At 41.1% G+C, this 23,920-nt stretch overlaps 1 protein-coding gene and 1 long non-coding RNA gene across 2 annotated transcripts in view; both read right to left on the minus strand.

Annotated features, from left to right (window-relative positions):
• Positions 1 to 15,889, minus strand: part of LOC310763340 — a 57,418-nt gene extending 41,529 nt beyond the window's left edge. Inside the window, exon 1 of the long non-coding RNA XR_014548584.1 lies at positions 15,734 to 15,889. This is a non-coding gene — a long non-coding RNA (uncharacterized lncRNA). The remainder of the gene's footprint in view (positions 1 to 15,733) is intronic.
• The window catches only part of HS6ST1 (heparan sulfate 6-O-sulfotransferase 1), a 187,332-nt gene that overhangs the window by 107,892 nt on the left and 55,520 nt on the right, over positions 1 to 23,920 (minus strand). The gene's annotated exons all lie outside the window — the stretch shown is intronic.

Here is a 23,920-nt window from a genome sequence, read left to right on the forward strand (position 1 = left end):
AGGTAAAAGGAGGAGATTGAAAACCAGATGCCTAAACACCTCTTTCAAAAGGGGGGAAAAGACCTTTGTAAGACAAATAATTGCCAGCTAGTTGCTGGGAAGAGAAGCCATCGCTACTATCATTTTAAACTAAAGTAGAAGCCAAAATGGAGCTGTTGAACAATGCCATCCATAAAAATGCCCTGAAAAAAGCTGAAGTCTTGTATAGCTTCAGTGTTTGAAACAATCCCTATGTGTACAAAGATCATTCGTCTAGTCTAACACATATGGAATTAGTTAGGTCAACAGTATACCATACTGTTGGTGCTATAAAAGTGATAAAGAACAGCAGCAGCTTGGGGTCCAAAATAAGACAGAGATGCCATTAAGCAATGAAACCTCCCAGCCACCCCAATATGGTATTGTAAGGCAATATCAATGGCCTGTTGTGATTGACCCACTGTTCTGTCCTCCCCAGCACAGAATTCCTCTCTCATGATTAGTGGGGTTTGACCAGCAAATGAACCCTGGGTGAGATTTGCCATAGTCTTCCAGAACAAGCTTTGCCCACCCAAGCATGAACTCCTCGTCCAGATCTCCATTCATACTAGGTACATCCCAGACATTTCTTCCCTCCTCCTGAGACTTCCCTGCCTCCATTCTTTAAACACTGATTTTTTTTCCTCCAATGGCCACAGAAAAGCAAACACAGAAACTAATGGTCCTGCATTTCCTAGTTTGTGTCAAAACCCAAGGCTATTCTATGATAAGAAAGCAGCAGACAGCAGGTGATTGAGGAAAATTGCTTTTGATGGTGGTGAAGACTTGAGAACCACCCTTTTTCTGAGAAGGTAGCAGTAGGCTCAAAATCGGAGGGGCAAGAGCAACAGACATGCATTAAGTTGCATTTCATTAAGACACATAATACTGAGAAACAATAGAGTCCCCTGTGGCTGCTACAATGGATTTAGATTTAATGTCTTTTCTCTCCAGTGAACAATTCATCCCCCACCTTCTTACAAATGATGACTTGTGGGTCTTAACCTTACAAGCAAGGATGCATGTGACCCATTAGTTACCCTATTTAAAGGCTTTTGTATGAGCTGGAGCCATGGTTTTATATGGAGGCTCCAAATCACAGTAGCAGATGGTCTCACAAAACATACCCCCCACCCCTTTTTATTCACCTTCTGCAAGTCATCAACATTCTCTCCTTACTGCATAGATGATGGTTTATATCCGCTCGACCCCATGTTTGCTTTGCATGTTTCCAGGATGGATAGTGTGGTGTGAAACATTAGTCCCAAACTGTGAACTGAGTCAGCAAGTGGAACCAGGATACCTGTCCTCGTTGTATATGCGTCCCCTTGTAAGTTCCCTCGCAAACTGCATATTCATATTTGCAATAAATGTTTTTTAAAAATCAAGCAAATGTTAACAGAACACTCAACACACATTAGTAAGTGTCTCTGTGCACGTGTGCAATTTTGCATTATTTATAGTTTTCAAAAATTGCTACCGAAACTCCATGCTGGTGGTGCAAGCTGGCAAACACCATTTCGCTTTAAAGTCACACATCTAAGGGCACCCACTACAGATGAAAAGAGACCAGTAGTAATCTGGTTCTTTAAAATATTGTGCTTGCATCTTGTTTGTGCATCTCATAAAATCTACATTTCCAAGTACAGGTATGAAGCACTGCATCCAACATCTGAAGTTCCCTCCATGCTATTTTCTCCTACTGGCTCCTAATTGTTCATCCTTCCCATGACACTTTGTCCCCAGCCTGCAGCAACTGGCTTGTAGAAATCAGCAACTGGGTTTTCACACGTTGGGAATCCTTAAGTCTTGACTGTAAGAAGACATGGAAAATATTTCTCGTTCCCCTGTGCTGTACTCCTCCAAGGGCTCCTTGAGCAGTAGAGGGAACACTATGTTAAAAGCAGGAGCCAAAGTAGAATGAGCAGGGTTTCACCACTGTAACAGCAGTCATTTTACACAAGTGGCTCTCAGTTCGATCTGGTGTCTAATGCAATGTAAACAGGAAACCTGCATCAGCTGGGAATGTGCAGCTGCATTATAAAATGCCTCTCCTATGCTTTCCCCCCCTCATGAAGAATGATTAGAACTAGCATAAACAGGATGAGAGAGGCCCCTCAAGTGAAAATGTCCTGGATCCATGATGGAGCATGGGCAACTGGCCTTCCTGCAGGACCATAAACCTGGCTGGTGCCATAATTACTACAGAGATGGGAGGCAGAGGCAGAAGACAATAGGAAATTCTGCCAGAGCAGGTGCAGTTCACTCTAAAAAGTGGCAAAGCGTTTCCATCTCCTGAAGGGAGATGGAGAAAGAAACTCAAGGTATTGCTAATGCAGGGGTTGGCAATCTTTCTGGGCCCTTGGTAATATTTGCAAACCAGTGGAAAAAGTCATGGGCTACACACACACTGCAACCTAGGCCCCAACTGCACCATACATTTAAAGCAGTATCATAGAATAATAGAATCACAAGAGCTGGAAGGGACCCTGAGGATCATCTAGTCCAACCCCCTGCAATGCAGGAATAGGCAGCTCTCATATACTAGGATCAAACCTACAACCTTGGCATTATCAGCACCACACTCTAACCAACTGAGCTATCCTGGACATCATATCACTTCAAACAGGCATTGCTTCCCCCAAAGAATTCTGGGAACTATGGTTTGTTAGGAGCGTTGAGAATTGTAAGAAGATCCCTGTTGCACTCACAGATCTACAATTCCCAGAATGGTTTAGCAGTCAATCCCTCTTTCCAAGGAACTCTACGAATTGTAGCTCTAAGAGGGGAACAGTGGTCTCCTAACAATTCTCAGCACCCTTAAAAAACTACACTGTCCCAGATTCTTTGGAGGAAGCCATGCCTGTTTTAAGTGATATGATATGGTGCTGGAGGAGACTTGAGAGTCCCATGGACTGCAAGAAGATCAAACCTACCCATTCTTAAAGAAATCAGCCCTGAGTGCTCACTGGAAGGACAGATCCTGAAGCTGAGGCTCCAATACTTTGGCCACATCATGAGAAGAGAAGACTCCCTGGAAAAGACCCTGATGTTGGGAAAGATTGAGGGCACAAGGAGAAGGGGACGACAGAGGACAAGATGGTTGGATAGTGTTCTCGATGGTACAAACGTGAGTTTGACCAAGCTGCAGGAGGCAGTGGAAGACAGGAGTGCCTGGGGTCATGAAGAGTTGGACACGACTAAACAACTAAACAACAGCAACAATACAACAAAAAATAATTAATTTGAATTGTGTGACTCTAATAGTGTCTACTTGACCCCTAAATTTAAGAATGTGAACTAGTCACTTCTGGGGCTCCTCTGTGATTAAGGGCCCTGAAGCTTAAGCTTCATTAGTTTCATAGTAGATCTGCCCCTGTGCCTACTTGCTACCGGGCCAGATTCAAGTGGTTGTTATTTGTTTACAAAGTCCAGCACAACTTGCACCTTGAATGTGGAATTTGTCACCATTTGATATAAGGCATGCTCCAACAAGCTAGCTACTCTCTTAGATGCATGCTTAAGACTTTCAATTTATCCAAGCATTTTCTTCTAGTAGTGAATTATTATTGTAACTGTCTTACTTTTGGTGTATATTTTATCCTTACTTTTGGTTTCTTGTAAACCACTCTGATATATTATAAGGTGAGCAGTTTACCAATTTTTTTAAATAAATAAATAAATAAATACATACATACATACCTTTGACATGCTAGGAAATGTTATTTACAAGTTAAGAAGAACTAAAATAGATTTTGTTGCTCAGTTGCTCCTATTTTTTAAAAGACAGAGATCAGGTGATGTGGATATATTACATGCAATGTATGGCCAATATAAAGGCCAGCTGAATACAGAAATCCACCAGCAAGCAGAAGCTGATAACAATAGCTGCAAAATGCCTTATTTGTCTGTGGAGATGTACAGCTTTCTCTTATTTCTCAGGAGCACAGAATGATGATAGGCTGGAATGCATCAAGCAACATGAATATTTCACGTCAGACTGTTAGCTTCTATTTGATCACATTATCTCCAGTGGAACACAGCCTCTATCAAGATGCTAGTATTTCTAAGTCTTCCGCTTCACCAGGGGTATTTTGAAAAAGAGGAGAACCCCTTTCTTGACTGTGCCTTCTGTGAGACACTTAAGACAACAAACCAAAAGAGCAGGTTCACACAATGCTCTTAAAATGTTCCAGGAACCTTTGAACAGATTCCCACAACATGTTTATACTACGATGTGGGTGTTTTCACTAGCATCAGATAAGCAGAAGGCCTTCCGTTTAAAAGGACAACACTCAATCACTTCAATATAAATTCAGCCTGCATGGTGACCCTGTGAGAGACTTGTGCACCATAGAGTGAGACACGTAGTGTGGAATGTTGTTGGAGCAGCTTCCTGCTTTGCATTGGCTGTTTTCCAGATTATGTGTTCTTATAGCTCACCTTTTCAGTATCATTGGTGCTGAAATTCAGGCTCTTGCCATACTGACACCCCAGCATCATACCTGAGTGAATGGACACATTAAATTCTATTGATCAATGTTTCATCAGTATGCTGTAGTTGCTTTGTCTGCCACTTTTTAATCTGTTTATTTTTTCAAAAATACATTTTGCATGTTATTGCTATTTTCACATTGTTATCAACAAACCTGGAATGTAGTTTGAATAAGGGTGGTGTGTCTATCTATCTATCTATCTATCTATCTATCTATCTATCTATCTATCTATCTATATCTATCATCTGTATCTATTTACTTTTAAAAACCAAGCAATATTTGTTTACATACATAATAAAAGCTACCTGTAAAGATGTGATTAGCTTTGTGCTAACAGGATATTTTTAATATGCAATCCTGTGCTGCACTTCCAAGTGTACTTAAATGGAGCTAAAGAAGCATCTTAAAAGGGTAAACTTTGCCTGCTGATGGTAAGAGTTCTCCCAATACAATAGCAAGGAGGGATGCATGCCAAATTTGTGTTGCTAATGATATGGAAGACTGAAATCATTGCAAAGGGAACATTCAAACTTCGTCATTCCCAGAAGAAATGTTACACCTATAAAAGCTTCCCACTGCAGGCCAGAAGCCTGGTGCTGGCCAAGGTGCTAAAAGAGAGATTTTGTTCTCCAGGCTTCTCCTCCTCTGGCTTCTGCCTATGTCAGAAATATAACTGTTAGAGACATTAACACAAGAGAATAGGACTAAGAAGCTTACAGCAATGATATAAGGAAGGCCTAGAGCTGCAGGTTTGGGATATCTTTGCCATCTGTTTTGCTGGCAGGCTGGAATTTCCCAGGAGTGAATTCTGAGCTAATTTATCCTGTTTTGGTATACAAAGAAAGCAATTCTTTGTGTAGAGGATATCTCACATGGGAATATTCCTACTTGTTTTTCTCTTGAAACTCCAGCAGGAATCATCTGGATAATTACCTAACTTCAACGACTGAAGAAAATTCTGGCATTCCTATCAGCTGACTAGAAAGACCAACAACTGCACAGATCATCATACAGCCCTCGACAATGAGGCTTCAAAACAAAGCAGTATATTCTGGCAGATGAATTCTATTCTTTGCTTGAGTTGAAAGGCATTTTGAGCCCCAGCTTGTAGCAGTTATCAGGACTGATTACGGTACTTGGAGGCACAGCCAAAATGGCACTATGAAAGCAGGAAGCAGGTTGAACAGCCACAAGAGCTGTACGCAATGAGTTGAGTTGCGGCGGGGAAGAGTATGAATAAAGGGCAGTCAGTAAGAGTAAGAGGTTTAGCAACCACTTGGGTTATGCAGAGACACAGCTTGCTACAGAACTGCCCCTGCAGTTATATTTCTAATAGTAGCCCCACAGCTCTGTGTATGGATGGACACGGGCCAGAACAAGTTGTTGTCCAATGCAGACATGTACCCAAATTTTACAACTGCTCTGTGCTGCTGTTTTATCAGCACTGTCTTGTCCATCCCTGTGTGCTCTTTATGAAAGAACTCCAAACAAGAGAGAACCTAGGGACCAAGTGTTTCTATAGACGTGTGCAAATGTACCCAACTTTCTAAGATGGAATTGAAAATATTCAATGAGATTGGAGTACATGCTAAGAGCACATGGCCATAAGATGATTTAGAGATTCAGGAAAGAATTCAGAGATGACAAGCCAGATCCCAAGAGAGACAATCTTTGGACAAAAGATTCCTGCAGTGCAGAGGGTTGCACTAGATGACCCTTGTGGTCCCTTCCAACTCAATAATTCTATGATTCTATGTACAACTTGCTATCTTTAAAAAAAAAAAAGTGGACTGATAATCTCAAAGAACATACATATAGGCTACAAGAAGACTAGCACACTATTTTTCTGGGTTAGAGCAGGGGCCCCTGTGCCTTCATCTCCCACACCTTCATTATACATATACAGCAGTATTTGGTGCTGTTGTGAAACGTTTCGTTTTTATCTAGTTTCAAAGCCATAGTATGATTTATTGGTTGACATATACGGTTGTGTGCTGCTTTGTGTATGTTTCTGTTTCAAAAGTGGTCTATGATTTGAAACAAAAATCATCCACCTGTCAATCCGTCACTATAGCATAGTAAAACAGTGGCCAGGGAAGTCACTGTTCAAGACCATACATTAAAACAACAACAACAACAACAACAACACCCTAACAGAGTAGCCCCATCACTACAGTTGCATGGAGGAAGAATGAGTTCATGGTGATGCCTGACCCTCCATGATTTTTCTTTAAAACAAATAAACCAAAATGGAGAGGGGAGAGGAGAAACAACAGATGAGCAGTGCCTCCTGGGTATTTGGCAATAGCGTGTGTGTGTCATGGCTCACAATTATTTCCTTTTCATGGACATTGTTTTTTTTTAACCATTTGAACCTGACATATACCCTTAATTACACACACCACAGTTATCTATTAAAGAAAGAAAGGTAGTCAATACACATCTTGTACCTGTGTCTCAAAATTCTGGGGGAAAAAGTGCTTTGGAACTATTAGGTGTAGATGTATGGTTTATTAATGAGGTAATCAGGGTCTTTCCTTAGCCAGGAATAGATGCTTACCAATCTGGCCTTTGCAGTTCAAGGGACCTGACTCTTCCACCTGGGAAATCAGGAGATTTTTCATGAAAAAGTCAAACAGTGTGTGTGTGTGTGTGTGTGTGTGTGTGTGTGTGTGTGTGTATGGGGGGGATCATTTGTGTAGCAACAGGTAGGACTTCATATTCAAAATAAATTAGATACATATTTTCTGTACACATTCAATACGGAGTTTCTTTAGACAAGATAACAATTGGAATAATCATGTAAATCACTGGATTGTGAGACTAACCTATCACCGACAATGTACAACACAAGGGAAGAAAAGAAGGGAAGGCTTTGAACAGCATGCAAAGACTTACCTAAATGCATCAATTGAATGGTAGGTCGGGAAGGATGACATCAGAGTTCCATTATAAAAGAGAGAGAGAAAGAGAGAAGAGGCAAATTAATAATTACAATCACCCTGATGACAGATGCTATACTTAGAAACAACAATATCCAGTGCAAGTTTGGAGGGACAACAAAAGAGACGGCTGTTGCAAATCTTTATAAATGTAGACAAGCAAATGATATAACTCAGCTTTATGTGGGGACTTTAGCATATTACAACCAGTTCTGTGCAGAGCTATGATTGCTGAAATCGTTGCTTTGATTTACAATGAACAAATTTAATGGATTCACCAAGCACTGGTTCAGACTATGTTAGCAAGAATGACCAGGCGCACAGGCCAGGCACACAAGTAAGACACTCAGCTGAAAACCCAACAGCAAAGTCTAATGTGGAATGTATTAATACACTTGACTCCGTCTCAAAAGTCTCAGGACAGGAAACAGGAAATTGAAATAATTATTTATAAACTATATGAAGCATGGATGTCTTAATTACATAACTGGGCATGAGAAATACTTACTTCTTCAAATCATATTTCTAACCTGTGCTACCCTGAAGAACTAAGTTTCTGGACCATATGCTAGGAAGGATCCCTTTGGTGAAAAAGCTGGACCTTGTTACATTTAGGCCCACTTGGAATTTCCCCATGCAATGCTTACCTGTACTCCCCAGAGACACACTTCATGGAAAACAAAACATATGGCCTAGTTCCATGGATATGTCTGCAATTACTCAAAGGCATACTCATGAGAGCTGAAAAGTATGTACTCCATGATAGCATCTAATTGCCATCAGAAGCTGCAACTGCATCCTTCAATTTAGTACAGTTATGCGGGGGGGAAATTATATGTCTTTGGAGACAATGGATGTGCATGGCATAGAGAAGATTTTGAGTGACTCTTAAGTTACTTTAGTGAGGAATCATAAGGTCAATTTTAAAAAGGTGCACTCCTGTAATTGACAGTATAAAACCTATCAGACATGGTAGCTTGGGCTTGCTTTGAATAAGCTTGTGAAATGGAATAAGACTGAGTGTATGTGGGGGGGGGAGGGGCGCTCATTTAATTTCACTGCACACAGGTGGTGTAGTGACAATAAAGGTTTATTATTATTATTATTATTATTATTATTATTATTATTATATCATCCATGCAGAAATTTCTCCATGTGGCAGTAGAGAGCTGAACTGGTGATTTTGCCTCAAGGTCTAAAAAGCTTTCATGGGGTATTTACACTTAAAATACCCCTAAACCCAGAAATATCTAGTGAAAATATTAAAAACTGGGTGTGTATTTAATAGCTGGGTTACAAGGAGATGCTTTTATGGCAAGATCTTTCTGGGGCAGAGATCCATATATGCTGCCAAACATTTTCATTGGCCACCCTGAAACCTTGGGATAGGGAGGGAACATAAGAGATGGCTTGGATAACTTCCAGACTGGATTACTGCTATGAGCTCTAAGTGGGGCCGCTCTTAAAGCTACAGAGAAACCTGACCAAACTGAAGTAGCCAGATTTCTGGCTGAGTTTACATTTAGAATTTCCATAACACCTGTTTAAAATAGCTTCACTGGTTGCCAGATTGCTTATAGGCCAAATTGAAGGTGCTGACATTAGTGCTTAAAGCCCTAAATGTCTCAATTCCCAAATATGTGAAAAACTGCCTCATTCCCTACAGATCCTCAAGATTGGCAGAGGGGGGCTTTTGACTGCTTTTGGGAGGTTTGTGGATGGGAGGGCAGCCTGGGAGAAAATTTTGTATGGAGCGACTGCATTTGGAAAACTGTTCACAGTTCTAGTCGTCTCTCCCCAAAAACGGTATTGCAGAGTTTGAAAAGGTTCGGAAAATGATCAAGGAGGTGCAGCAACTCCTCTATGAGGCTAGACTGCAGCGTTTGGGACTTTTTAGTTTAGAGAACAGGTGAGTAAGAGATGACAGAAGTTTATAAAATTAAGCATGGAATGGAAAAAGTGGATAGAGAAAAGTTTCTCTCTCTCTCCGCTAACACTAGAACTTGTGGCCTTTCAAAGGAAGCTGAATGTTGGAAGCTTCAGAATAGATAAAAGAAAGTACTTCTTTATGCAACACAGTTGAACTGTGGAACTCATTCCCACAGGAGGCAGTGGTGGCCACCATCTTGAATGGCTTTAAAGACAAATTCATGGAGGATAAGGTTATCAACGGTTGCTAACCACATGATACCCATATTCCTATGTCAGTCTGCCTCTGAATACCAGCTGCTGGGAATCACAGGAAGGCAAAGTGCTGTTGTGCTTATGTTCAAGCTTGCATGCTTCCCACAGGCATTTGGCTGACCACAGAGAGAACAGGATGCTGACCTAGATGCTCTGATCCAGCAGATTCATCCTATGCTCTTATGAGAGAGCCATTGGTGGCAGCCCTGAGCTGTGGAATTCCCTTCGTTGTATAGTTTTCATGTTATGTTGAAGAAACTCCTCTTTACCTTGGACTTTGACACCGATAGGACCCACCCTATTCCTTGGATAGCAAATGGCGTTTGCTGATTTTAATAACGTGTTTGCATATTGTTGTAACCCACCCTGGGACCATATGGCGAAGAGTCATCATCACCACCATTATCACAAAATAAATAAATCTCAGTGCAGGAAGTACAGACCTACGAAACTTGTTCTTGTTCTTTGTTTTTTTTGCTTACTTTTGATCAGTCAGTGAAGACAGATTACTATAACTCTCACAGTTCTGCTATTAAGCTGATTATTCCCTGTAGGAGCCATGTAGCCACAGAAAACTTAATTGGCACATGGCTGATAGTGTGTAGAATTAAAAGGAGGCAACGGATACCAGAAGTACAGCCAAATCAGCAGCAAGAATAGAGCCCTGTGACGGGGGGGGGGGGAGGGATGTTTTCGACTCTGATGGTCTTAACTAAAGGTGGCAAAAGCTAACATAAGGAAGTGTCCACCTCAGTTGAAGAGAAGAAATTGGAAATACCTACAAGGGCAAAGTGAATAAAGAGATAGCTTGAGAACTGAATGCTCTATTCTGTAAAAAAAATGCAGTTAGGCATTTTGTGGAGAAGTATATAGCCGTGGCTGGATTTCTGAGAAACCAAATGTGGCACTTTCCCCAGAGCACCAGCTCTGAAGGAGGCCAATCAGGAGATTATTTCCATATCAAAGCAACGCATGAACCCTCGGCACCCTGGACAAGAAAAACTAATTCTTTGTACATGTGCTGATCAGGAAACTGCCTGCATGATCCATCTATCCCTTAAATAAATATAAAAAACTGACTATGGCGACGAAGATGACAACTGCCTGTCATGAGGCTGCTTAGTGTCATTCTATAGAGCTCAGTGAAACAGCAGCGGCAAATATACTGGTCTCTAGCAGCCCTTCTAAATATGCCAGCAAACAATTAGTCTCAGCCAGCAATGGCAATGCAGACAACAGACTTAAAAGGTCAGTTAGGCGTCTCAAGGTTGCAGCAGACCTTTGACCTTCAGCTGCCAGTCTCAACAAGCCCTTAGTCCCTCCCTCCCGTGCACCTCAACACTTCCCCTTCTCTTCCTTTCATTCTCTTTCTTCAGGCAAAGGAATTTCTCAAGAGTGCTTCCACATTATTCAAAGCAAGCACAAATGTGTAACCTAATCAACACACTGAGCCCTAACAAAGGAGAGCCACACTCAGCTAACCTGTTCTTGAATGGGGTGCAGGCCTCCTGCCCCAGCATTCCCAAGGGATGCCAGAATCTGTTTTAATCTACATTGGAGAAACACGGCACTCGCTAAAAGCACTTCTTCTTTCCCAGATCCCAGCAGCAGGAGCAATTTATTTCTGCACACAGCGCAGGGTTGCAAGATCCAGCACCACTTGCACAGAGGGAGGGAAGTGTCAAAAAGAAGTCACTCAATAGGATGCCAAAGGGATTGGGGTGGCCAGACAGGGGGAGGAGATCTATCGTATAAAAAGAAGAAAAGCAACGAGAAGGAAGAGACTTGGTTCAGTAATAGGGACCAATTTTCCACCCTCTTGTTTAAAGAGGACAGCTCAAAAGCGACAATATAATTATGCAGCCCAGGAAGTGGGATATTTTCTGCTTACTGACATCCCAGAGGAAGTGGCGGAGATCTGTAAAAGCCTGCAGAATATGGAAGCTTTCCCACCCATTAAAAGGAGGGGGGAAGTTTTGCATTTCTGAACTTTATTTATTTTTGCTGTAAAACGCAGAGCACAAAAGCCCTGTGGGTATCTGGGCAGCCAAAGATTGCTGCTAAGGACAGGGAAGGCAAAGGAAAGAAGAAGAAGAAAAGGGGGGGGGGTGAGTGAAGAACGGTCCACAAAGGCAACACTTTTCCATAACAAGGACAAGGCTGCTGTGTTTTAGAAGTATTAGTTCTGGCTTCAGTCACAAGCATAAAGGAATTTGGCAAGCCCCATCCAGCTCCCTCATTGCTTCAAAACCACAGACCGTTCTGGCACAATTAGCTGGCCCAGCTTAGGAGGAGGCTGCCAGCTAGGATGGAGGTGTTTCATCAGAGCATTTTCTGCTGTCTGACCCTACTGTGTTGGAATCCAGCAATAACTAGCCATCTTTGATTTTTTTAAAAAAAAACATTGTTTGAAGTTACTTCATTGCCAAGATTCCTCCACACCCACACCCCTTCTTCTTCTCTGCATCGCCCGCCATATGGGCCCACGAGAGGCAATGCTGCAAGAGCAAGTATTTTCACCTCTGCGTCTCCGTTTTCAGATGCTCAATTTCCTGACTAATTCCTACCCCCTGCCCCCAATATTTGTTCTCACTTTAGAAGCAGGGAGGCGGCAGCCCACAGCTAGGGCAGTCTCTCCCAGACAGGGGATTTTGTACTGAGCTATATTCTCTCCTAGCTCTAAGCGCCAGGCTTCTTCATCTGCTACAATTCATACACAAAGACAAATGCATCTCTGTGGACACAGATGCCAGTTTTCAGTTTATCCAATCATGGCTCCACCAATTAGATTTCCTGTAATATGGGAATATTTAGCTTTTTGTATCAGTCAGGCAAACAATAACGTCTATTTTTTTTCCAGGCGGAGAGTTGTACACAACTCGTCTTTTGTGACATGGAAACAGGCGCCATCTTCTGCGTTGTGTGTGAAAGTGGAGGAGGATGGAGATAAAAATCCAACCAGCAGGCTGAACACACTTTTCACACTGGGAAGCTCCAGATAGCAAAACCATATCTGGCTGAGGCCCGGCTCTACAGAGTAATTTGCTTAATGGATAATCCAGCCTTGATCTTATCCTGCTTCTATGAATGTTAGGAAATATACACTGTGATTACTCCACTGGGTTGAAATAATAATACATGCTCTTTCAGAAGGAAATGTGAAGGCCAAGTTTAAAAACCTTACAAAACAGCTAAACATATCCACTACACATCCTTCTAAAAGGTAAACATTCAGTGTACAATGCTCAAGACTGGGAGTTGCTGTGTAGTCTTGGACTGGCCACTCTTGGGTTAGCCAAACCCCACACTTCCCCCAAGCCCCATCTCTCATCCCTCCCATCCCGTTTCTGATTTAGTTCTAGATTTTTGGGGAAGTTGTTTGTTGTTCAACTTTGCCTTATGGAAGGTGAGATAAATACATGTGCCTGCTACTTAGACACAAAAAATATTTGATGCTGGTGCCTAGGAATTTGAATTATTTGTTCTGTCTGGATGATTATTAATACTTACTGACAGAACCAACATGTCTACAAATACCAAGGCACACATTTGAGCTAGTTGCAAAAATTAGTTGGGTAAAAGGTCAAAAGCGACAGATGAATGAAACAAGGCAGACACAGTAACACTGGATGGAGTCTCAAGGGAACACACTGGATCTCTTGTTCAAGTTGTGCTAGCTACCCAACTTAGGCTTATTTCTGCATCTTCAATTAACTTCTTCGTCTCTGACTACTATGAAATCATCTACTGTTTAACTTCTTAAGAGGCAGGTACAGGAATTTAAATCTGCCTGGATCTTGCATTTTCTGGCCAGGAAGCCCTTCCCACAAATCCAATAGGTATGAGGCCTGATGGTTGTTATCCTGAGGTGAGAGGAAAACATCTTGCATAGGCCTGAATGTTTCCTTGCTGCTACTTCAGACTTCATGATGCAATGAAAATCAGCTCTAAGAGGAAGTCCTGGTTCAAAGTAGACGCCCAAAATGAGTTAGACAGAAGTCAAAGAATATAAAGAAGGGACCCAAGAGGAATGGAAAGAACGCGAAAAGTAGAAAAGTATAAATATGAAAGTAAATTATTTCTAAACATTACATGTATAGATTACTTAAATAACGGTTTGTGTTCCTGAAATGAAATTATGTATTGTGAATTTGTTGTTGTTTGTTTTTTCTTTTTCCTCTTTCCTTCCTTTTTTTCTTGTTTTTTGGTAATCTTTTTCTTTTCTTTTTTCTCTTCTTTTTGGGTTTATTATTTATATTTGATTGTTAAATTAATAAAGCTTAATTTAAAAAACAAACAAAACAAAACAAAGTAGACCCCCAAAACATGCATGCCAAGGACAGTTTGTAACTGAGAGTCGTAAGAATGCCTTTGCAATGCAGAACGCTGTGAGAAAATATACAGCAAAAAAAAATAAAGAAGATTCAGGCAAAAACTTAACAGAAAAACCAATTATAATGTTAAAATGCAGCATTGAAATCTTGGTGTCTGGGTGCCTCAAGTGCACACTGCTCTGTTTCCTTCATTCTGTCTGTCTGCTATTCCTTTTTTAAAAGAAAGAAAGAAAACAACAACAGTAATAGTCACAGTCTAAAGCAGGGATAGGGAAGCTGTGACCCTCCAGATGTTGTTGGAGTACAATTCCCATTATACTTGACCACTGGTCATGCTGGCTTGGGGTGATGGGAGTTGGAGTCCAAAAGCCTAAGGAGGGCCACAGGTTCTTTCCCTGGAAAGCTTGGAACCACAGAGAAGTCACTATTAATTGACACTAGGATGCGAAGCTGTGCATTTAGGAGATGGTGGTTAAGGAGAAAGTCATAACAGGAGTCTGGCTTGTTTCCATTCTGGTAGCGCAAGAAAGTGGGAATTTAGGAGTATCTGACTTGCAACCAATTCAGCAAACGAACAGGGAAAAGAAAAGAGCACAGGGAAGGCAAGCAAGTTAAGGAGAGAATAAGAAGTGGCTGCAAAAAGTCAGCAAGCAGCCACAGAAAGCAACTGTATTCCCTTTAGCCAGCAGGTGTTGCTCTGGCAATAGGAAGAGACCAGAGAGCAGCAAAGGCTATAAAGAAACAACTGAGCTGCTTAAAAATAATAAAAATAAGAAAATAACATGTCCAGGCAATACAAGGGCCAAATGAAACCCACAGCCAATGCTTTGGAATTCCTCCTCAACTAGCTCAATGGTCCAGCTGTCAAAGGGAATCACAAGGTCACACGTTCTACACACATCCACGCACGTTCTAGCCTGTTCCCTTCAACTACTTGGAACTGTTATAATAGCCGCTCAATACAAAACCCAACTAAAACATGGCAAGTCACGAAGGCTTCCCCCCATCCCTGGCCTCCATTTCAGCGCTCATTTGCCTATTGCTTGGCACAGCAAACACTTTTTGTTAGCATGAAGAGGAACAGTAGCAAGGCCTTTATACTCTTGGAATATTGAGGGAGATGGAAAAGCCCCAAGACCTTGAAAATAATAAAAGAGAGAATGCATCAATTCAGAAAAAAGGCAAGGAAAAACAAGGAAATTCAAGCACAAGTAACATACTAACATGATGGGTGAGGCTAGGTAGCCCACTTGAATCTGGTGTGTGAGGGTTGTTGTTTTTTGGGTGGGGGGCATGAATGTTCCTCCCAATTAGGTAATAACAAATTTTCCCAGTTCCTTATGGAAAACGCAGGGCCTACTGCATGTGAGGCTTTGTTGGTGGTGCTGCCCCTGGGGACTGCCTGCTGGATGTTAACCCGTGACAAGGCCTTCTCAGCTTCCGTGTTCCTGCATCTGTCTCCCTTATTACTCAGTTTAAGGAGGAACTTAAAAGCATTTCTGCTTTCACCTAGGCAGTTGATGACTGAAAGATACTGTTCCTGGTAACCCTGAAATCACTAGCTGAGAGAATGTTTTTAACTGTTTTTAGAATCTTTCTACAATGTTTTTATATTGGTGTGTTTGCCATTCTGGGCTCCTTCATGAGGGAGGGCAGGATATAAAATGAATGACTAAATAAATAAATGGGATACATAAACACTGAGCCACTGACAGTTTTCTATTACCCAAGCCATCTGATACATGATCAAGCACGTCACCTTAATTTCCTGTTAGGGAGGAACAGTTAATGTCTCCCAACTGCTGCAGCACAGTAACTATTGACAGGTACCAGTAGTTAGTTTGGTACGGGGAGACTAGATTGGTAAAAGCAAGGAGCCGATCCCAAAGTAGTAACGCATCCTTATCAAAACATGGGACATTCTTCCAACTAAAAATTACTCAGGACAGTTTTTGTTGCATAATTACTTTGATTTTTCTGGTGGCTTCAGTCACTGACTACTAGATTAAATTCAGATTTAATCCATACATTCTGACAAGGCTTCAGTCATTTAAGACATCCACCACTCCAAAGTAATGGCTAAATAAATTCCTGAACAGGAGGACTAGCTGAGTTAGCCAACAGAACAATGGGGTGAATCATTATCACCATGGCCTCAAGTTAATGTAGATTCCCACCCACCCCTGTTCTTGTCTTGTCTATGGGTACCAGAGCATGAGAGATGGTGAGTGAACCAAGTCAGCATAAATTTCCCTCAGAAATGACAGACAGCAGATAAAGAGAGGAAACAGAGGAAATGGGTCTGTTTTCTGCAGCTGGTTTAACTCAGTGACAAAGTGAGGTATTAAGGGTGATCCTCATTTGCGATCAAACCAAATTGCTTTTTTTTAAAGTCAACAGCAATTGCTAGACATTACCAGGGTGGCGGAGAAGAGAAGATGCAAGCGTGTTTTGTTTGCTTTTGACAGCAGCCTCACATGCGCCATGACAACTACTTCTGGTTGAGGTTTCCATATTACTCACCAATGAGAAAAGAAGTCAACAGCTACAACTATATATGAGAATCCAGGAGCACCTTTTGGCCTAGAGATACCTCCAAGGCATGTAACAAAACATGCCAGTAACAAAAAGTAAATGTCCCATAAGAAGCAATGCTTCCTCCCTCAGAACTTGGAAACCTATAAAATAGAAAAAGACAACCAGAAGGCAAGATATCTCAATAAAAACTAAATAAACAAACTATGTAGAATGCATAACCCAAGGAATACACAGTCTGAGCAAGCGTATTCTGATCGACTCACTCCTGTATGCCAGCCCCTCAGCTCAGATTTCTGTATTGTGAGCATAATATGCCCATCCCTCATGCTTTTGAACAACTGCAGACATGTAACAGACTTGTGTTGAATTCCTTGTCACTATCCTGAGGGGCAGGGAAGTACAAAAAGCTAATGAAAGAGCCTGTCACTATGGGTATATATATTTTTTTATTTTCAAAACTCCAAAGAGGAAATGGAGAATGTGAAGACACCACTGCCATCCTTTCAGCTTGCTCTGAGAAATAAGATGAGATGATGCTCTTCAATTTTCTTTCAAAAGCAGCTGAGTTCAGTGAACTCTTTTAATGAGGATTAGAGGTGAGGCAGAGAGCAAATGGTCTCCTAGCTGAGGGGAACAAATGCATTCCATTTTCAATATCCCTCCCCAGCCCCCAACACCCTCTGGGCTGGGAGGCTCATGCATATTTGACATGTTTTCCGCTCAGACAGTAATTTCAGGAGCAGCTTATCTCATTCTGGTTTATATGGCTTTAAGAAATACAAATATTCTATGTTCTTTATGGAAAGCTCTGATACTAGTATAACTACAACAAGGACTCTGAGAATTCTAACATGAATCAGACTCATTTTAAATTCAATAGCCTTGTTCACATGGCACCCTTAATATATTATTGGGATACAACGCCCATCATTCCTGACCATTGGGCATATTGTCTGGGGCTGATTGGAGTTGCGATCCATGTTGGCTATTCCTGGCTTACAGTGATGGCGAAAACCATGTGGCAACTGAAAATACATTTAAACTCACTCACATGCATGTCTGAAAATAATCATACAGAATATTTATACAACAATCCTGTCTAATATACAAGAAAGGGAACTGTGTGTACATTGATTTGTCTCACCTTAAGAACTGATCAAGGTGGGGAATTTCTGGTCTTCCAGTTCTCTTTATCCCTGACTACTGGGCATATTGGTTGGGAGTGATGTGAGTTGCAGACCAATTACAACTGGATGGCAACAAGTCTCCCACCATCCTAAACTACTTCTGTGTCGTTTAAGAACTGCCTGGTTGGATCAGGCTAAGATCCATATGGGCCACCATTCTGTTTCTAACAGTGGCTAGTCAACTGCTACCAGGTATATTTACAACCACAGCATGAAGGCAACATCCTTCTCCTATTTGTCCTCTGGCAGCTAGTATTCAGAGCTATATTGCCCCTAAACATGGAGGTTCCATTTAGTTGTGGCCAATAGCCAAATGTTACCATCTGCAAATTTCTGCCGAGTCCTTGCTTTCTATTTGTGGTAGATGGTGCCTAGGATTGTACAGGCTGATCTGTGTGGGATCAGAGGATGAATAGCCCTGCCTGATGGTAGAAAAGTGGATTAAAATGTTCTTAGGCCCCTAAATTCAAATATTACAACACAGTAGAGGGAAACAAGAGGCTTCTGGGACCAGGATCCAGTATTTCATGAGAAGTTTCTTGGTAGGTTTCTTGGTAGTGAAGGTATACAAACTACATAGTGCAATTTTATATGTGTCCATTCCGAACAAATCCCATGGGAATTACTGCTAGGTAAGAGTGTAAAGGATTGCAGCCTAACTTATACCTGTGATAAGCCAAAGGTTTTTTGCTGCAGGTACAAGTTTTCCTTTCAGTTAACTGCCAGTAGGCCCAAACAATTATCTGTGGGGCAACTATTGAAGATCCTGCTGCAATGAAGGATCCACAGACAACCCCTCCTCATTTCCTCCCCGTGACAAGTTTTATGGCGGCAGACAGTCAAAACTTAAAATGGTACTTCCAGCTTGTCAGAAAACTACAATTACCTGTTTTGTAAAAATATAAAAATCCAGATGCTGTTGACAACACAGCTTTTCATCTGAGTGTTCCACAATACCAGTGGGTATTGAACTTGCTTATTTTAAAGCCATTTTTACCTGATCCAATCTTCAATTATTCTCATATCCAACAAAAAAGCAAATATTAAAGGTGCCCTTGCTTTCCTAAAATAGATAGCTGATCTTGTTTGCCAATATTGTATGATTACTTGTAAGAGAAGCTATGCCCTTCAGGATCATTTCTTTCTAAAGGAACATATAGAAGTTATAGAAGTTAAAAATTATATCGTTAATTAAGACAGCAACACTTCTAGCTGATATCTGGAAGTAACCTTCACTGAATACAATTGAATTTACTTCCTAGTGAACTACCACAGAATTGAGCTGTAAAAGAATTGTTCCATTATATAGTCATTGGTTTAAATAAGTCTCTACCTAGAACTTTGTAAGAAATATATGAACTTATACCAAAAAAGTTGCACATGAAGGATGAATGATAATAATAGAATAACCCCCTAGCAAGATGATTCTACAGTAGTAAACATGAAATAGTCATAAAAGTGTTTGGATAGCTATTGCCTATTCCCTGCCTATCACAGTGGGAAGACAAACTGCTGTAAGCTACTTCAACACTAGAAGCTGAAGTTGAAGTAAGCTACTTCAACAGCTAGAAAGATGGCAGCATGCACTGAATTACTAGTACAGGAATGTAAACACAAATATGTTCCTCCTCTCAGGTGTCTGTCCCACATTACAACAACAACAACTACTACTACTACTTGTTACTGGTTCATATGGAGTAACTGAGTTAGTTTTATATTTTAGGACTCATACCCAATCTTCTTCACCAACATAACTGTGCTTTGAAGACAGAGTTGTTGATAAATCTTTTAGTTATAAACAGAGCTTATACCTGTAATTAAAATGAGCTGATAAAGCAGTCTTGGAGGATAAAGGATGCGTGGTGAATCCTAGTGGAATTTGTTCCACACAGAGATAAGAAAGATAATCAGATAAAGCACTTGAAAGTATTTTCCAGCAATAATCCAGAAATTCTGAAGTCGTACACCTGTGGTCCTGACTGAGCCATCAAGTGTTTAAAGTTCTGTAACATAAAAAGAGCATTCTCCCAGCAGGTTGCATTTCATCATTTCTGCAGCAAAAATAATCCCTCCTAGCAATGTCTGACCTAATTACACACAGGTGAATGTGCAGAAGGTACAAACCACAGGTGTCTTTGTCTCTGGAGGCCTTGCGAACAAAGCATATTCAAATGTCCAGCCACTGAGACATAATGCACCTCAGAATGCACATGGAAAAAGCATTTGTTTGAAAGCTTGTCCTTGGTGTGTAGGTTTTCTATATGGAGCAAGATTCTGATATAGGAATGCTTTCAAACAAATAGTATTCTACAGAAGTTTTGAGGTGGATTAATTGTGCAATAAGACTACGGCACTTGAATGTTTGAATGGGCTCTTAGTGGGCTTCTGTAAATCTCAGTTTAATTTACAAATGGGCCTCTATAAATTTCAGTTTAAGAGAAGACAACCTATCCAGAATGAATGACAGCCTTTTACAAACAAAATAGGCATTTCACTATACATATTACTATGAGGATGAAAGTCAAACCTCACTTTAACTCCAGCTTCCAATTCCTAAAATAATACCAAGAATGTAGGAAGCTATCTTAAAGAGTCAAACCACCAGTCCATCCACTCCAATATTGTCTACAGAGACTGGCAGCACCCGTTCTTAAACAGGGTCTCCCCACTCCAGTACAATCTAGAGGTGTCAGGAATTGAACCTGGGTCATTGTGAATCCAAAGCATATGCTCTGTCACTGAGCTATGACCCTTTCCGATCATAGACATAGACCCCTTCAATGAAAACAGGAGGGTGGGAATAATATGCCAACTTGTCACCCGTAAGTTATTGGCCACTCATGACAGGCAACAACTCTTCAAGGCCTGCTACCTGAGTTGAAGAGTTGAACATGGGACCATTGTTATGCAAACCATGTGTGCTACCACTGAGGTATCACCCTTCCCAGGACCAAGGGCACTATAAATAAGACACAACATTCACATGCAGCTGGCAGAAGTTTTATTTGATCCTCTTGCTCAGCTATTATAAGCTAATGAAGAGTTAAAAGATACTTTTAACAGAAGGATCCTGCAACACTTGACAAAGACTCGCAGCAGGCCTGGGCCCAAAAAGGGTTTCTGGGCGCCAAAACTGGTTCAAAAAATGGGTGTATGTGCAAATTCAGAGATCTGCTTTGAGAGCTCTTACTCCCTTTGCCCCCACACCTCTCACAGTGGTCAGGCTACTACTATCCATCTGGTATGTCACCACATACCCTCCAAAATTCAACAAAGTTGTCTCTCCTTTCATCACCTGGAATGGGGGTATGGATGAGGGGGGACTGCATGCAGCAGGGATGGGGATCCTTCTAAAAAAATTTAAACTCCAATTCACATCAACCTCAGAAAGACAAATAAATGGTCAAAGATGACTGGAACTGTAGTCCAACAACATCTGGAGGGCCACAGCTTTACATCCCTACACCAAAGCACTGGTTCATAGATAGCTTAGAATATATAGGTGCAGAAGGTTTGGATACTTTGACCCAGAAAACAAAGGCTTCATTTGGAACTAATGGAGGGTGGGCGGGTATAGAGAACATTTAGATAAAACAGTCAATTGCTTTAATTTTCTCCTCCCACGTCTTCCCCCAAATGTTGTCTCCCAAGGTTTTGACTTAAAGAAAAGAAGATTTGGAACAGTTTCAAGGCAAATCCTCCATGCATCAAGTTCTATGGAGGGCTAAAATGTGTTAGGAAAACAATTCAGAGACAAAAGCTACATCTCCTTAAAGAGCTTCTCAGATTTGCCCAAAACCTGACAGACAGTCATACCCTGGTGGCATGTCAAGTTTCAGGTCATTGGTTTTGAGGCTGAAGCTGCTTAATTATTTAATGGGGAAGTGCTGTTCAACATGAAAACTGCAACCACTGTGGATTTTTCTTATTCTAAATGCACCTGTGTTGTATTTTGCTTGCTGACAAGCCTGTTCCTTTCATTTAGGCCAAGTTTTAGAGAGAACACACCGAAACTCTTACTGGCCAAAGGCAAGCCATGCCATCTAAGAAACAAATCCAGTTATCTCCAAACAGGGTCAAGGTTCCCAAACTAGATGTCTGTAAGAACAATAGCTATTTCCAGCTATTGTAGAAAAGGATTTTTTTTACTAAAGGGCAGGATCAAGTGGGATGTTGTCTTAAGGATTTCCTACAGATTCTTATTTATTTATAGAGATTGGAGACAAGGGGATGAGGACAAACATACAGAATAAGACGTCTCATGCATCTTCTCAGTTTTTCTGCACAGGTTTACATTTTGCTGTGGATCATTAGGAAAAAAAAACCACAAACAAATCAAGCCTTACATTTGTATAAAATGGTTACATCATCAGCCTCCAAGAGTCCATTCACTGTTTCAAACACCTTAAAAAATTAAAGGGTGGAGGGAACAGTACCAGCACTTCGTAAGACATGAATGAGCAATTTCCCAAATATATTGTGAAATCCTTTCTCATGGCTCTAGTGTGTGGAACAGAACCAGCTGAACTATTTTAGCTCTTCTGGGGCCTGACCTGGATAGCATATCCATGTACGCTATTCTGAACTCTTCAGACAAAAGGTAGAATATAAATGCAACAGATAAGCAGGAGTCATTGTGCAATCTTTGTAGAGTACTCCTCTCTCATGTGCACACACTTGCACAAATGCCCTGATTTAAAAGAGATGTGTGCACTAAAGTATTGCTGTATTACTGTGATAGACACTGGTCTGTCCCCATTCAAGGAAAGGTGCAGAAACTTATAGGATATAATGTTTGGGTTTTTTGAATTTAGGAGGGAAGAGCTTTATGCAACTGTGCATGGTATGTGCAAAGTGGACAGAGATTTTAATGTTTTGTTTTCTATTCTTTCTTCCTACTATGAGCTCCACCCACTTTTGATTCCAGCTCCACCCACCCTTGGCCTTGACTGATTTTATCCATACATCAGTGGCCTTTTATAGAAAAACCATTCCTTACTGCTGCCATGTAGGACAACTGTATAACGTATCCAGCAATGTTACACAGGTGGATTGTGAAGATAATTCCATGTTCAAAATGGGCATATTACCTATCTTCACAAACACATATACAAATATGCTAGATTTGGAGATCACTTAGAAATCTGATTCCTGCAGGTAACAACATTGAAAGATCCCTGCTAGATCAGAATAAAGGCTTATCTAGTCCAGCAATTTGTTATCAGAGTGGACAACCAGATGCCAACTGAAAGTGCATAAGGAGAATGCGAGTTCAGTGTCACTAATGTGCTCTCCAACCACTGGTTATTCAGAGGTCTAGTGCCTCTGATATTTGAGGGTATATTCTACCATCATGACTGATAGCGATTGATAGCTTTGTCCTCCATGAATTTGTCTAACCTGCTTTTAAAGCTGTACAATTTGGTGGCTACCACCACATCTTTTAGTAGCAAATTCCATGGTTTAAATAAATCCTGTGTGAGGTAGTACAGTGGTGCCTCGCAAGACAAAATTAACTCGTTCTGCGAGTCTTTTCGTCTTGCGCGGTTTTTCGTCTTGCGAAGCACGGTCGGTCGCAACTGCACCGCTTCAAGCGGTTTTAAGAAAAAAGGAAACAAACTCGGAAGACGAAAAAACGAAAAACTCTTTCGTCTTTCGAGTTTTTCGTCTTCCGAGGCATTCATCTTGCGAGGTACCACTGTACATCCTTTTGCCTGTCCTGAAGTTCTCATCATTCAACTTCATTGGAGGTCTCCTAGTTTTAGCACTGTAAGTAGGGAGAAAAACGTATCTCCACTTTCTCTATACCATGCATGATTTTATACACCTTCATCACGATCCTCTTACTCACTTTTCTTCTGAACAACCCCCCCCCCAACATTGTGACATCTCCTTAAAGGGAAGTTGCTTCAGCTTTGAACATTTTGGCTGCCACTTTCACTGGTATTAATTTTGACGGCTCACAACTAACATTTTTTCAATTAGCTAAGCCGTTAGTTGCACTTCTAAAAGGCTATTCCATCCAAAGAACTTTGCTATTTGAGCAAATGATTGCAAAATATTGTCCTGAGACCACCGATATTTTTTCTTTTCTGTCAACTCTGGAAGCACTTCCAAATTATTGCCTATCAAAACTGTTTATTTCTGGGAATCCCAGAGCTTTTGTTTATTTTCTCCCAGTCTGGCTTTCTGCAGGCCTATTGAGAACAGTTTATCTTCAC

Source organism: Podarcis filfolensis (assembly GCF_964270895.1).
Source record: "Podarcis filfolensis genome assembly, chromosome: 5".
NCBI classification, from domain to species: domain Eukaryota; kingdom Metazoa; phylum Chordata; class Lepidosauria; order Squamata; family Lacertidae; genus Podarcis; species Podarcis filfolensis.